The 13,498-nt window shown below is 38.8% G+C and overlaps 1 long non-coding RNA gene across 1 annotated transcript; it reads left to right on the top strand.

Annotated features, from left to right (window-relative positions):
• The first annotated feature begins 4,975 nt into the window (after window positions 1-4,975).
• LOC125311980 lies at window positions 4,976-6,796 on the top strand. The gene is made up of 3 exons (XR_007196545.1): window positions 4,976-5,141; window positions 5,866-5,925; window positions 6,530-6,796. It is a non-coding gene; the product is annotated as an uncharacterized LOC125311980 (long non-coding RNA).
• The last annotated feature ends 6,702 nt before the right edge of the window (window positions 6,797-13,498 follow it).

Below are 13,498 nucleotides of genomic sequence, written 5' to 3'. Positions count from 1 at the left end.
CATTGTGCGAGATCTCTTTAGTGGCTTTTCTAATTTCTCTGGTCGTCCTGCTGATTTATCCATGCAGGGCGGCCATGTTTCTCTAAATATTTTACTTGTCTATAGAGTGTACCCCAAATAATCATTGTGTAACTCCCTTGTGGTTCTCTTTCACTCTCTCCCTCTCTAACTTTGTCTTTCTGACTCACTCTTTCTCCCGACTTAACATGTGCATTATTCTTTCTTGCTATCTCTGTTTATTTATTTATTTATTTATTTTTTTGAGTACTCCAACAAGGGTGTCTTTTGAAAATTCTTGTTAAAAGGGTTTTAAAAGCAGGGTCAGGCCTGTTGAGCAAATTTTGAGCAAACTCCAGTCAGAGTGGGGTTGACTATATCAAGATAGCAGTACATTTCCGCAAATCAAATTCTGAGACGTCCGACAAGATTTTCAATAAATAAGAAATCCAAGTAGGTCTGGACTTTTTCTGTCCCGCTACCACTAAGAAAAGTCACAGAGCCTTGTTTGGCTCGGTAGCATAATTTATGGATGGATAGCATGCACACCCTGCCCTTTTAGTAGGTGTTGACATTTTGTTTTGTGGCTTTGTCACTTACACATGTCTAGTCCATTTGTTAGGTTTTGCAGCTGGAGAGACACAAACCATCTCTCTTGCCTTCATGGTTTATTTGAGTTTCATATTTAGTGCAAGGCATAAATGTATTTATATTTACAACACAAAGATAATGTAGTTGTGAACTGTATTTGATTGAATCTTACATGTGAATTAGCATAATTCGTAAACCATGGAGATGATACTGTAGCATATGCCACTCAAAATGTATGAAAACTATCTTTCTATCTTCTTCATCTATCTTATGCTCAAGGGCTCAACTGCCATTCTAAATGCAATCATCTAACCATCATGTTAGCCTTGAACCCCCTAAAGGACAAGGTTCCCATTTTTCATAAATATCTTTGTATGCCTTCAGGAAACTGCATGACTTTTTCCCTCAGGTATGATGCATTAAACAGCAATAATTCACTCTTCTTTACTCAGCAGGGAAAGGGTGTGAGAATTCAGCATGACAGACGTGGATGGTTTAAGTTAAATTAACACTGCTGAATCATTTCACTCTAGAACAATCAATCACTAATAATGCATTACTGCATGCATCAAACAAAAATAATGCATTACTGTAAACCTACATATTCTGGCATATATGTAATGGGATATTGCATATGACTTAAGCAAGCCCTCAGACCAGATGGTCAATTAAAGGCATTATTGTTATTTAACCTACGTAATTCTCACAAATACAGAAGAAATTTACTGAAATAACCAATTCACATGGATACATGTCAGTATCCTGCTTGCATGCATTTATCTTTAAGAGGCACTGGTGCAAGAAAGTACATAGAGCCTCACTGCAATGTGTGTGTTTGTATATTTACAAGGAAAAGATTTAACAAATATAATGCACCAAGCCATCTTCTGCTACATTTGATAAAAACAAAAGACATTCATTACTTTGTTTTTATGGCATATACTGTACCAGTCAGTATTATTCAAATGAGTCATTTCAGAATGAGTGCTCAGTGAGACAGTCCACCTGTGCCAAAACAAATCTAAGCCATTTAAAATCGTCTATTTAGCAAGCAGTGTCCACGAGAAGCTTAAATGTGCTTTTGATCAACAATAGAACAATGAGATACAATACAATGCTTTGGGCAACAGTGATGATAAAGGCAAATCTAAACTTTTGACCACATCTCAATCATAGGTGGGATGCTGCATGCTATTTATTGTGAAGAATATGTTTATCTTAGTTTCTAAACATCAATTAAAAATACTTAAAATGTAAATGATGCTTATGTAGCTTGTTGGTATTACTAGTCTTTTTTTCATTATTTAAAAATGTAACTATTTACATATAATTAATTTATATGGCAACAATATCTGACACCATAATTGTATAAGAACACTAAAATAAAACATATAGATTAATAAACATGTGAACAAAGCGCCTAGTCACTGCTACAATAATCCAGCTAAAATAAGTAGCCTACAGATAGACATATCTGTATAACATTTTTAAATAGCAAGACTATTTATTAATAAGCTACATTAGTCATTGACAAATTATTTGGTAATGGCTACTTTGCTATTTATTGTGGTATGGTAACATAAAGTGTTACCATACTTACACTACCATACTTACCATACTTTCTGAAATATCCACAAAGTCCCACTGATTAAAAACGTGTTCATTAGTATGATATGTTTGAAATGCTGTATGTAGAAAACGAATCTGGACAATGTTCTTATAGCCTAATGAAAACACCTCTAATCCTTTTTGACAAAAAATAAACCCTGTAATTTATGTCCTAATACAAGGAGCCAAGAACACATTGTTCATGTTCTTCAGTGGCTCTCTCAGTATGATCTCCACGTAGGAACCACCACAAAATACATTCTCCCCAACTATAAGACTTATATTTCAAACTTTGCTGATGACCATGGATCACTTATTGGGGGCCTAGCAGCGAAGCTGCAGGACTCCATTGAGTTACTAGCTTTTCCTATTATTATTCCTCTGCCATTGGAGTCTATGGCAGCCCATAGAACGCCTGGCTAAAAAGTGCTGAAATTTGGCAGAAAGTTTCTGGACACTCCACTGACCACTCACGCTAATTTATGGATCTCTAAACCTAGCCGTCTAGCGCCACCAACGGGTCAAAATTTGGCCGATATTGAACTGTTGGGTCTAAAGTTATGAAATTCGGCGCACTGACTCCGGACCGTTAGCCTGGCGGTTGGCCACTCACCGTTCGCAGTGCTCAGTCCGAGGGGCGGGATAATCAGTTGTATTTCAAATTCCCTCTGCACACAATAGGACGCAATAGGATATTTGTTTTCAAGTAGCAGGGAATTCAAGCCAAACCGTTAGAACTCTGCCATCAATCATTATGTTAAGCCCACCAAACGACTCTATACACGATTTCAATGCCTGATTAAAGGAGAATTCCGGTGTGATATTGACCTAAAGTGTATTGAAACATGATACCGAGTGTGAACGTATGTCTCATAGCCCAGACAAAAAAATAAAAATAATTCAGTGGAAATGCATGGATTCCAGTTTCTTCCAGTAGCAGCAACTGGAATCCATGCATTTCCACTGAATTATTTTTGGAATCTGATCCCTTATCATACCTGTTCATTCTTACTTCGTATTTCGACTTTATCGTGACTAAATTCAAGATGGCTGCAAACGCTAAACTTCGTGAAGATACTGTCTGTATAAATCGTCTTGTAAGTAAACTACCAGTGCTTTTTCAAAGTTCTCAATGTCTCGTTTTAAATGTCAGGGCCCTCGGAAGATGAAGTGTGGAGATACATTGAGCCTCGTAATTGGGTGTAAAACAGTGATTTATTAGCATGGCTAGCCTGATGCCGAAGCACCACTATTGAAAAAGCTATTGGTAGCATCGGCTAACTAGCGCCAGATTTTGGAGTGCAGGGGACAAGACGAGATGGGCTATGAGACATACGTTCACACTCGGTATCATGTTTCAATATACTTTAGGTCAATATCACACCGGAATTCTCCTTTTAAGTTTCGATTTCTGGAGCTCACAAGCCAACGGAGAGTTGCTAGACTAGCCCTGGCAGCAAATGTAATTTGCTGCCGCTAGGGGCGCGTCTAGATTTCTAGGCTACAGGACCGTCCCATCACTCTCACCAATTTACAGTACTCTATGCCCAACACTCTAGCGCCACCAACGGGTCGAACCTGGATTGCATTCATGCATGTGACCATTGAACGGTGCATCCAATTTTCACAAATCACAAGGCACTGTTGGAATCCCTGGACCGACCTGAGTTCAATGACTCCTATTACGTCACTTTCCGCCATATTGGACCTCCGCCATATTGGACCTCCGCCATATTGGATTTAGTCCAAACTCTACGAAAAGTTTCAGCGGTCATAAATTTCATCCGATTTTCACGAAACTTGGCGGAGATGATCTTCTGACCGAGCCGCACAAACGATACTTGCCAGATTTTTCAATTTCAAGTTTGTTTGCCCGTGACAGCCAATCACATATGGCTATGATGCCGCCAAACAGGAAGTGGGCTAACATCTCGGCTATGCTTTAATGTTTGAAGTCCAATCTTGGTACAGGGACTTGGTATCTTATTGTGAGGACGCACTACGAAATTGGCATCATGTGGCCTTTATAGGGGGCGCTGCAATACAGGAAGTGAGCTTGTATCTCAGCAACGCTTTGGTGTACAAAGTCCAAACTTGGTATAAGGACCTGTTACCTGATTATGATGACGCACTAGGTAATTGGCCTCATTTGGCCTCTATAGGGGGCGCTGCAATATAGAAAGTAAGCTCGTATCTCAGCAACGCTTTGATGTACTGTATGATATCCAAACTTGATACAGGGACTTAGTAGCTGATTTTGAGGACATGCAAAGAAAAGTGGTCTCATTTGGCCTCTAGGGGTGCTGTCCCAGGTAAAAAAGTAGTATACTTTAGTGTGTTAGAAATATAATTAAAGTATATGAAGTATAAAGCAAGTATGCTTACACTTTTTGTACTTTATGTAAAGTATGTTTAATGTGTACTTTTAGAAAGTATACTTCAAAATAGATATATATACTTATTGTGCAATATTCAAAGTGTTTTTGTAATGTACTTTTAAAAGTGTACTTTGTTGTTAGTGTATTTTAAATGGTAAAGAAGTTGATTTAGTTTAAGTGTATTAAATTGCTAATACTTAGAGTTGTAATATGATGAATGTGGCATTTTGTTAAATTTATAGGCAACACAGTTAAATGTATAGGCAGTCCAGTTGACCAATAACATGGCTGTTTGAATTTGAAATGAAGTGGGCGGATCTGTGCACCTTTCGAGCAAAACATGGTGTGAGCAAACATTAACTTTATTTGCAAGACAGATGGACTGTAGAGACCAGAAAATGCATACTTTTACGGTCCGTATAAGGTTACAGGTTTGTCCAAATTAAAGATACCATAAATTCTAGTCATGCCAGAGACGTTGTTCCTACAGAGCCAGAAGGGCTCTTCATCTGAGATAACAAGGGCTGAAGCCAGTTGGATCTAAAGTGCCAAGTTATTCGTTATCAGGTGAGTCCCAAAGCATATTGTTAAATTATTCTGATGTAGCTTACTCTTTATGACCTTCGGTAGTCTTTGGAGAAGTTAAATTGATGGCTTAGCAATCTTTCAAGAGTTTGTTTTTATCCTTGCTAGTACAAGCTAGCAATGCCAGATCACGTTAGCTAATTTAGCTAACGTTATCATACACGTCGACCCAGATCCCTATCAAGAAGAAAACTACATTAGCCTGCTTTGTGTTTGTGGGATTATTGACAAGCGTTGGCTAGCACTAACGTGAGACAAATTATGATGGAAGAAAGTGTGTTCTTTATTAAGCAACGTTTGCCTAAAGTTCACCAATGTTCTTTAATATTATGTGTGGTGTAGGCTACCTCACAGAAAGGAGGATGGTGCTAGGCTAGTCACACTTCACATTCATTAGGCATGCTAATGACATTGTAGCTGTTTTTTTCTTTAATCGTGGAGACATCTTTTAAAATGAGTCTACAGGACAAATTACGTGCATTTTATGAAGTAGAACGTTTTTTTTCCACCATTGATATTAGAGGGGGAATTAAACCTGGTGTTATTGCTATGAAGCTTAGGCTACATGATTGATATTATGCCTTGGTTTATGCGATAGATTTAGATTTTTTTAATTATTCGTGTTTGACAGAGCATTCAAGTTCATTTCATGGTAGTGTTTGTAATTTACCTAGTTTTAATCTGTAGCCTAACTATGTTTTTACAGGTGTTCCTGGACAGTTTTGAAACCGAGATGTCTGAACGCCTCAAATAATCAGCAGTAAAGGTAAATATTCTTCATCCAGGACCTTGCCCCATTACTCTTAAAGCATAACTCAAGCCAAAATGCAACCTAGGGTCTTTTTGTGAATGTACCTGAGTCAAACTTTCGTTTGAAAGCATAATAAGCATAATAAGTCAGCATAATAAGTCAGAAGCGCCACCATTAAGCTTGACTGTATTGTCGTTTCTGGGTCAAATACCATTATATGGGAGTCGTAGGGGGCAGAACTATTTTGATACATGATTTTGATTCATGCATCAAAATAGTAGGCTAGTGCCCCTACGACTCCCATTTAAAATACCATTTGACCCGAAAACGGTAATAGGGTTGTATTGGAAACAAAGGAATCTAAGGTAATCAAATGCAGAAAACAGGGTGGTTGCACTCATATTGGTGCCAAGGTGCACAACACTTTAAGGAAAGACTACCTGGCCAGGTCTACCCATACCAGGATGGCGAAAAGATGGTGTCAATACCAATTTGACCCATAAAAAGTAAATGTCAAATAGGTACAGATAATCTGTATTAATCTCATCATTGCCAATGGATTTCTGTGTAAAATGTTGTTTATCTTGTAAAATGTTGTCCATCTTCTTTCTGTTCACAGACAACAGAGACAAATTCTCTAATACCAAGGTCAATGCATTTGACTGCTGTCCAGCCCCGGGTTGCCACCAAAAACGTTATGCATCTTGGACTGGAAGATGGTGTGCTAGTAAGGAAGCTAGCTACCACAGCTTTTGCCACCACATCTCAGTGTTGGGAGGGAAGTTCACTCACTGCACAACTCTACCAGCTGTACCTTTCCTCCTCAGCCATGATCCGTAACCACCATGGTTTTCTTTCTGGGCCAGAAGACTTTGCAAACAAATAAGCAATAAATGATCATACATTACAAATTTAGCCATGTTAGACTGTTAAGTTGTTGGCTTGTAGGCTGGGTGTCCAGTAAACAATTTAAAGCTTAGAGGGCAAATTCTCTCACCTAGGAGGGTAAACAACTTTTGTTTTGTAGGAGAGTACTAATAGTACAATTTTAAATCACACTAATATTATACTTAAATTGCATGTCTTTATAATGCTTAAAGTATCTTAAGACTATACTTTTATTAACATAACTGCAAACTTTCAAGGCACTTATTGTAGTCAGGAAGTACATTTGAAGTTAATTTAAAATATTACAGAAGCATGCCAAATAAATAGAAATGAGGATGATAAGAATGTATTCAAAATACACTACTACACTATTATTAGTTATACTGTAATGCCTTTTAAGTACATTTCCAATACACTTGGGATGTTACAAAATTGTACTGCGACTGTGTTCCGAATGCTCATAAAATCTCTTTTTGTATAATGTACTTAAGAACACTTTAAGTTTGAAAAAAGTTGTTCCATTTTAGCACACTAATTACACTCAAAGTATAGTCAAGTTGGTATTAAGTTGAACTTAATACATAATTCAATACACTTAATTACACTTGGATTTGACGAAAAAAGTACAAACTGTACTTAGTACACTTTCAAAAAGTATACTTTTAATAGTTTTTTTTTTTACCTGGGGTAATAAAGAAAGAGAGCTCACATCTCAGCAACTCTTTGGTGTATGAAGTCCAAACTTGGTAGAGGGACATGGTAGCCGATTGTGAGAACGCACAAGGACACTGGTGTATATTGGCCTCTAGGGGCACTGTAACAAAGTAAATGAGCTTATTTCTCAGCCATTCTTTATCCAATTGCCATCAAACTTGCTGTGACTGCTTGCTAATGCCATGGCAATGCCATTCCTTCTAGCGCTGTGCTAGGCCCCCACATTGCTGCGTGCAGCTATATTTTATTTAGTTATTGTTGTTACTGGTCTTTTTTTACACTTTCACCCCCCACAGATGAACCTACAGTATATGGAAAATGTTACTTGTGCATTTTCCATCCCAAATAACACTATGTCGACTTGCTGTGATGTTTTTTTTTACACTCTTTGGTGACTGAAGCAACAAGTGAAGGCTATTTGAAGGATCTTTTGTTGAGTCAATCCCAAAGGAAAACCTTTTGAAATGATTGCCATTGAATGGTCAGAACACAAATGTTACCCTCAGTAAGGTGAAGGTCCAAGGGTAAAGTTGAGCATTTTCAGTGAAGTTTCGAAATTGAAAAACTTTGCCATTGTTGCTTTTCAGAGTCTGCTTGCGCCAGTGCCAGGTACAGCTGATAGCGTAACTGTGTTTCCCCTATGATAACCTCAGCTGTGTTTAACATGAAAAACATTGCATCGTGTTACATGTACACTTAGTCATTTAGCTAGTTCAAGATACTAGATCATGCTCAAGCATCTACCAAGCAACATGTATGGACTGATAGAGCATTATGCAACATTTAGGATATTTAATTAAATTAAGTCCAATAAACATAACATTTCAATGTCATTTGTACCTTTTATGAGGATGGTATGAACAGTGCTATGTAAAAAGACATGAATCATGATGTATGTTCAAGCCTGGTTAGAGGAACTTTGATTTAAGATATTTTTTGCCCACATTCGTTTCATGTAAGTGTAGTCCTTGAGCTGTTAAAAAATTACAAGTCCTCAGCTAGGTAGTAGCTGCAGATCTCTGACTGACACCTGACTCTATGCATCACCTCTTAATATCAGGCAGGCAAATCCCATACTTGCATACTGCATCCAAAACATGCTGTAGTCACAGATTTTACTTCTGACTCTGCCAATGCCTATAAAGTGCATTTTCTAGGCTTTACAGCCAATTACATCTCAATTTAGGTATCTTCTTAGATTCCTACTGTTGCAGGCCAACCAATTACCAGTTATATCACTTCTCTGTAATGGTTTATTTGAGTGTTATTTATACACTGTGTGTGTGGTGAATAGTGTATGCTACTACCAGCATGAGATCTAAGTGATGAAGAGTTTGTTGTTGCTGCTTGTGACTGGTTAAAGAATAATGGACCTGTTTCAGAGTTTCATCATTGGATATCATCAAATGCATTTGGTTTACCAAATGTATATTATGTCCTGCAAGTTAATAAATGCAAAAAAATGTTCTGTTTTGTCAGTAGTAATTTACTGATCTTATCTGGATGTTACTCTCTTGCTCATATTCTTTCCATTCAACATACTGTACATGCCACCACACACCATTAACACCACCATGCAAGCACACACCACCCAAAATAACTTTCCTTGACAGTGGGGTTCCATTGTCATGTGAAGCTTTCATGCATACAAATCCATCATGCCACTCCAATTATCTGAGATCTGACTGTTTTGAATCGACGAGACCCCCTTCTCTCCTCTCGCCTATCGACTCCGAGTCAGACTCCTGACGAAGCAGCTACACAAAGCAACAGGAAAGGTGAATCACATGACAACCCTCTTTGACTCCTAATGGTTCTACGGCTACCATTTCTCTGGCGGGAGACCATTGTCGCATCAACACAGAGGATGAAGGGGAAGTGTGTGTGTGTTACCTGCTCCTGCTCTCCCCCCAGGAGTCGACAGCTCCTGCGATTACCTGCATACGGGGGCCACAGTGGGGGAAATGATTAACCTGCCGCACATGTTTGCTGTTCCCTCGTGCCTTTTGTGATTGTGATTAGGCTACGAAAGGAGAGCTAACCCTCCACCCACACACACACACACACACACACACACAAACACAACCCTGATGTTTGCAGAGTGTGGGTTTGTTTCACCACTGGTCACTGTTTTGACTGCCTAGACTGAGAAGTTTGACATGTTATCAAAATACAGTGTCTGAATGTGCTGTTTCAACAGGAGGGAATTTATGTGACTTCATAATGTCATTGTGAAGTGAATGACAGAATGTCAAGATGCAGTTGACCTCATGTGCTCTGTTGTTAGGTAAGAGGTTGTAGTGTGGATGGCAAACAACAGATAAGAAATCAAGATAAGTCAAAGACACATAGATGGATACGATTACTGTCAACATTATGATAAACAAAGTATCTGTGGCATAGCATATAATGCAGTGAACATACCATAAATCAGATGCATCCTGTGGAACTTACTCTACCAATGTATTAAGTTTTAATGATTCAGACCAAGGAATTTAATTTATTTTTGGTACGGCAAAGCAGTGCATAACATACTGCAAATTAAAGAGAAACATCAAGAGCTTTCTTTAAGAGTAAGAGCCTGACTGATTAATCTGTGACCACTCTGAGTAGCCCGCTAATCAGGGCAGGGGGCGTGCTCATTTCACCTGATAATGCACAAAGGCATTTTTTTTACTTGTTTTTTTTTATGACGTGCCCTTGAACATGAATGTGTAGACATCAAACAGGTCAGTAGGACAGCAAGAATGCTTTAGAGATTGTGAAGAATGTAACGTTTTTGTTTAATTCAATGTTTATCACAAACAGACAGAAATTATCATTTTTTTGTCTCCAGTGGAAAGTCTATTAATTTTTTCAACACATTAAAATCAACTCATGCACATTTTGTATACAATCAATGACCTTTGTGGCATGTTGTATAAAGGACCTATTATATAATAGAAGAATGAACTCACTGACACAATTTGTGCATACAAAGTCGGTGCACAGATAACAGCAAATGAAACATTTAAGTTTCAAATGGATTCTGATCTTTATTCCATCTATTTTGAGTAAGCAGTTGCCTGAAATAGTGCAGACGGTAATGACCTCTTGGGACCATCTAAATTATGGACCAGAGTAGACTGACCCAGACCACCTCCTCACTAAGAATGAAATACTGATTCTAATGAATGTTCTTCTTGTCCAAAGTTTTCTCTTAAGGATTACTAAAAATGTTCATGTTGTATGCTAATACCATTTTGAGACAGTGGTGTATATGAACATGGTTTGTATAAGAATCTCCCCACATCATTATATTATGCTTTATTCTTTATACTATACTATCCAGGTTGTTTTTGCTTATGCAAACTACTGTGTGTGTCTACAATACGACTGACTACTACTGAAAATAAATTTGGAGTGTGTGAAAGCCTGTGTGGAAATTTTGGGAGTTAGGCCTCATCTGTGAATGGACAGGGCCTTGAGTATATTATATATTTGAGGGTAAAAAGGAGATGCCATTTCAAAAGCTTTGATAGCTTCTGTCCTCGTCCTTATGCATGTATTCATCACATACACACACGATGACCAGGGCTTAGAGATCACATCACACATGGCCAACCTGACAATTTTCTCTCTATACTTTGATATATTGAGCCACTATTGGTTTTGTATCCTTAATGCAGAAACATGAAAATGATAACATGTCTGCAAGCAGTATTATTTAGCAATGCCAGATCAGTTCCAAAGAAGTCTAATACTCATTATGGAGAATTGACAAAAAAGGATGTAGTTCATGTCTACAATGAAAATCTGGCAACTTTTTGAGAGATAGGCTTAGAGGCTTATTTTTTGATGCAGAATACACAAGTGACCAGAGGAAGCACTTATGTGGTTATTTCCATATCAAAATATGTAAAAATGTACCATGATTGTGTTTATTTGCAAAAATTATGAGACTCTTGCACCTGTGAAAATGTGAAACGCAAACAAAGAACTGGGCTCCCATAGCCTTGATTGCATCCAACAGGTGTATGGAGGTTGGCAAGCCACACAGAGAGAGACAGCATTAGCATTTTAACAACATGCCCCAGCAGAGAACCTGAAGATGCCTCATGACATCACCTGCAGTCAAAGATCAGCTTTCGTTTATGCACTGCTTATTCATACACGTTTCCATTACAATGAGGCTGTGTTTTAATTAAATACCTGGCGGTGCTTAATAGCTGGACGTACTCCAGCTCAGTCACTGGTGGCTCTTTCATTAATACTCTTGCCAAACTGAATGGATGTCAGATTGGCATGCAAATCATGAGCATCTCCCTCTCTCTCTCTCCTCAGAGGTGTGGCAAACCCCATTTCACACTGATAAATACATAGAGGCATCCCGTCATCAAGGCAAAAGTATGAGTGTGTAAATACCTTCTACCTCTCAAATCTGAAACCAGAGGCAAACATGTTGGTGATTATTCTGATTGATTTCCCTACTGTGAGAAGAATGCTGGGCTGAGGGACGGGCAATCAAAGGCGGATAGCTAGAAGGTTCGCTGCAGGAACAATTTCAACTCAATCAAACCTGATTGCAGACTATTAATATGGTCACCTTTTGGGTGAGGATGTCTGGCGCACCCCTGAATTACAGCTGCCTGGATGTTCCAAAGGGTCCCACTGGTGCTATCAGGTGACATGAATGCTCTGGCAGACAGACTCAGAGGGCTCCAGATGTCTGCTATACAGGATATAAATCTGAGACTGAAGTTGCAGCAAATAACACACAGCTTTAATGGACTGGATATAGATGGTGATGCCCACCCTTCCCTCAATGAATCTGCTAAGTGACAGTATCCGTGGTCCCCATGATGGCACAGCCACACTCAGTCCTCTTCACCAAAAGATATGCCCTGAACTGGCAGACAACACATTTATCATCAAAAGGAAAGCCATTACTTTCCGTGTAATTTAACAACCTGAGGTTGCATTCTTCTTTAAAAAAAAAAAAAGGACTATAACAGAAGTGGTGAAACATGTTTGTGTGATAAGCTACTGGAAAACAGACAGAAGGGGCAATATAATGTCACAGTCTTCCTATGCCACATACCGTATCATTTCTTAAGATGTAATTATAGCATTAAGCTTGATGGATGCTCTTCTTGCTGCATTACATGGTTTAAACAGGCTGGCAATATTACAGCAAGAGGGTAGTTGAGATGCCACGGACGTGTACAGTTTTCTTCCATTCTGCTAAAGATTGATTTCCCTTTGGAGTGTTTGATGTATGTGTCAGGAGGAGGAGCGAACGCACACCTTGAATCTCAGTGATATGCTGGTCATGGAGAAGTTATGAGTCTTGTGTTTGATGTACTAGCTCCCTATAGTGGCCAGAATTAAATATAAATCTATCTCTCACTTTGGCCTATAGGACACTGACTGGATCTGCTCCCTATCTTAATTCACTGATCAAGATACAGTATATATCCCCAACCGCCCTATGCGGTCTTCTGATGAGCGTCTGTTGTGTCGACCAGCCATAAACGCTGGGTCAAATTCAAGACTCTTTGCCTCAGTGGTTCCTTGTTGGTGGAATGAGTTGCCCAGTGCTTTCCATTCCTGTGATAGTTTTGGGTCTTTCAAGAGGGGTCTAAAGGCATATCTGTTCAACATGCACTTAGTTCATTAAAGGAGAATTCCGGTGTGATATTGACCTACTGTAAAGTGTATTGAAACATGATACCGAGTGTGAACGTATGTCTCATAGCCCATCTCGGCTTGTCCCCTGCACTCCAAAATCTGGCGCTAGTTAGCCGATGCTACCAACAGCTTTTTCAATAGTGGTGCTTCTGCATCGGGCTAGCCATGCAAATAAATCACTGTTTTACACCCATTTACAAGGCTCAATGTATCTCCACACTTCATTGGTAGACTTCCGAGGGCCCTGACATTTAAAACGAGACATTGAGAACTTTGAAAAAGCACTGGTAGTTTACTTACAAGACGATTTATACAG

Source organism: Alosa alosa, chromosome 18 (assembly GCF_017589495.1).
Source record: "Alosa alosa isolate M-15738 ecotype Scorff River chromosome 18, AALO_Geno_1.1, whole genome shotgun sequence".
Taxonomy (NCBI): Eukaryota; Metazoa; Chordata; class Actinopteri; order Clupeiformes; family Clupeidae; genus Alosa; species Alosa alosa.
This window is presented reverse-complemented; position numbering and strand designations above follow the sequence as displayed.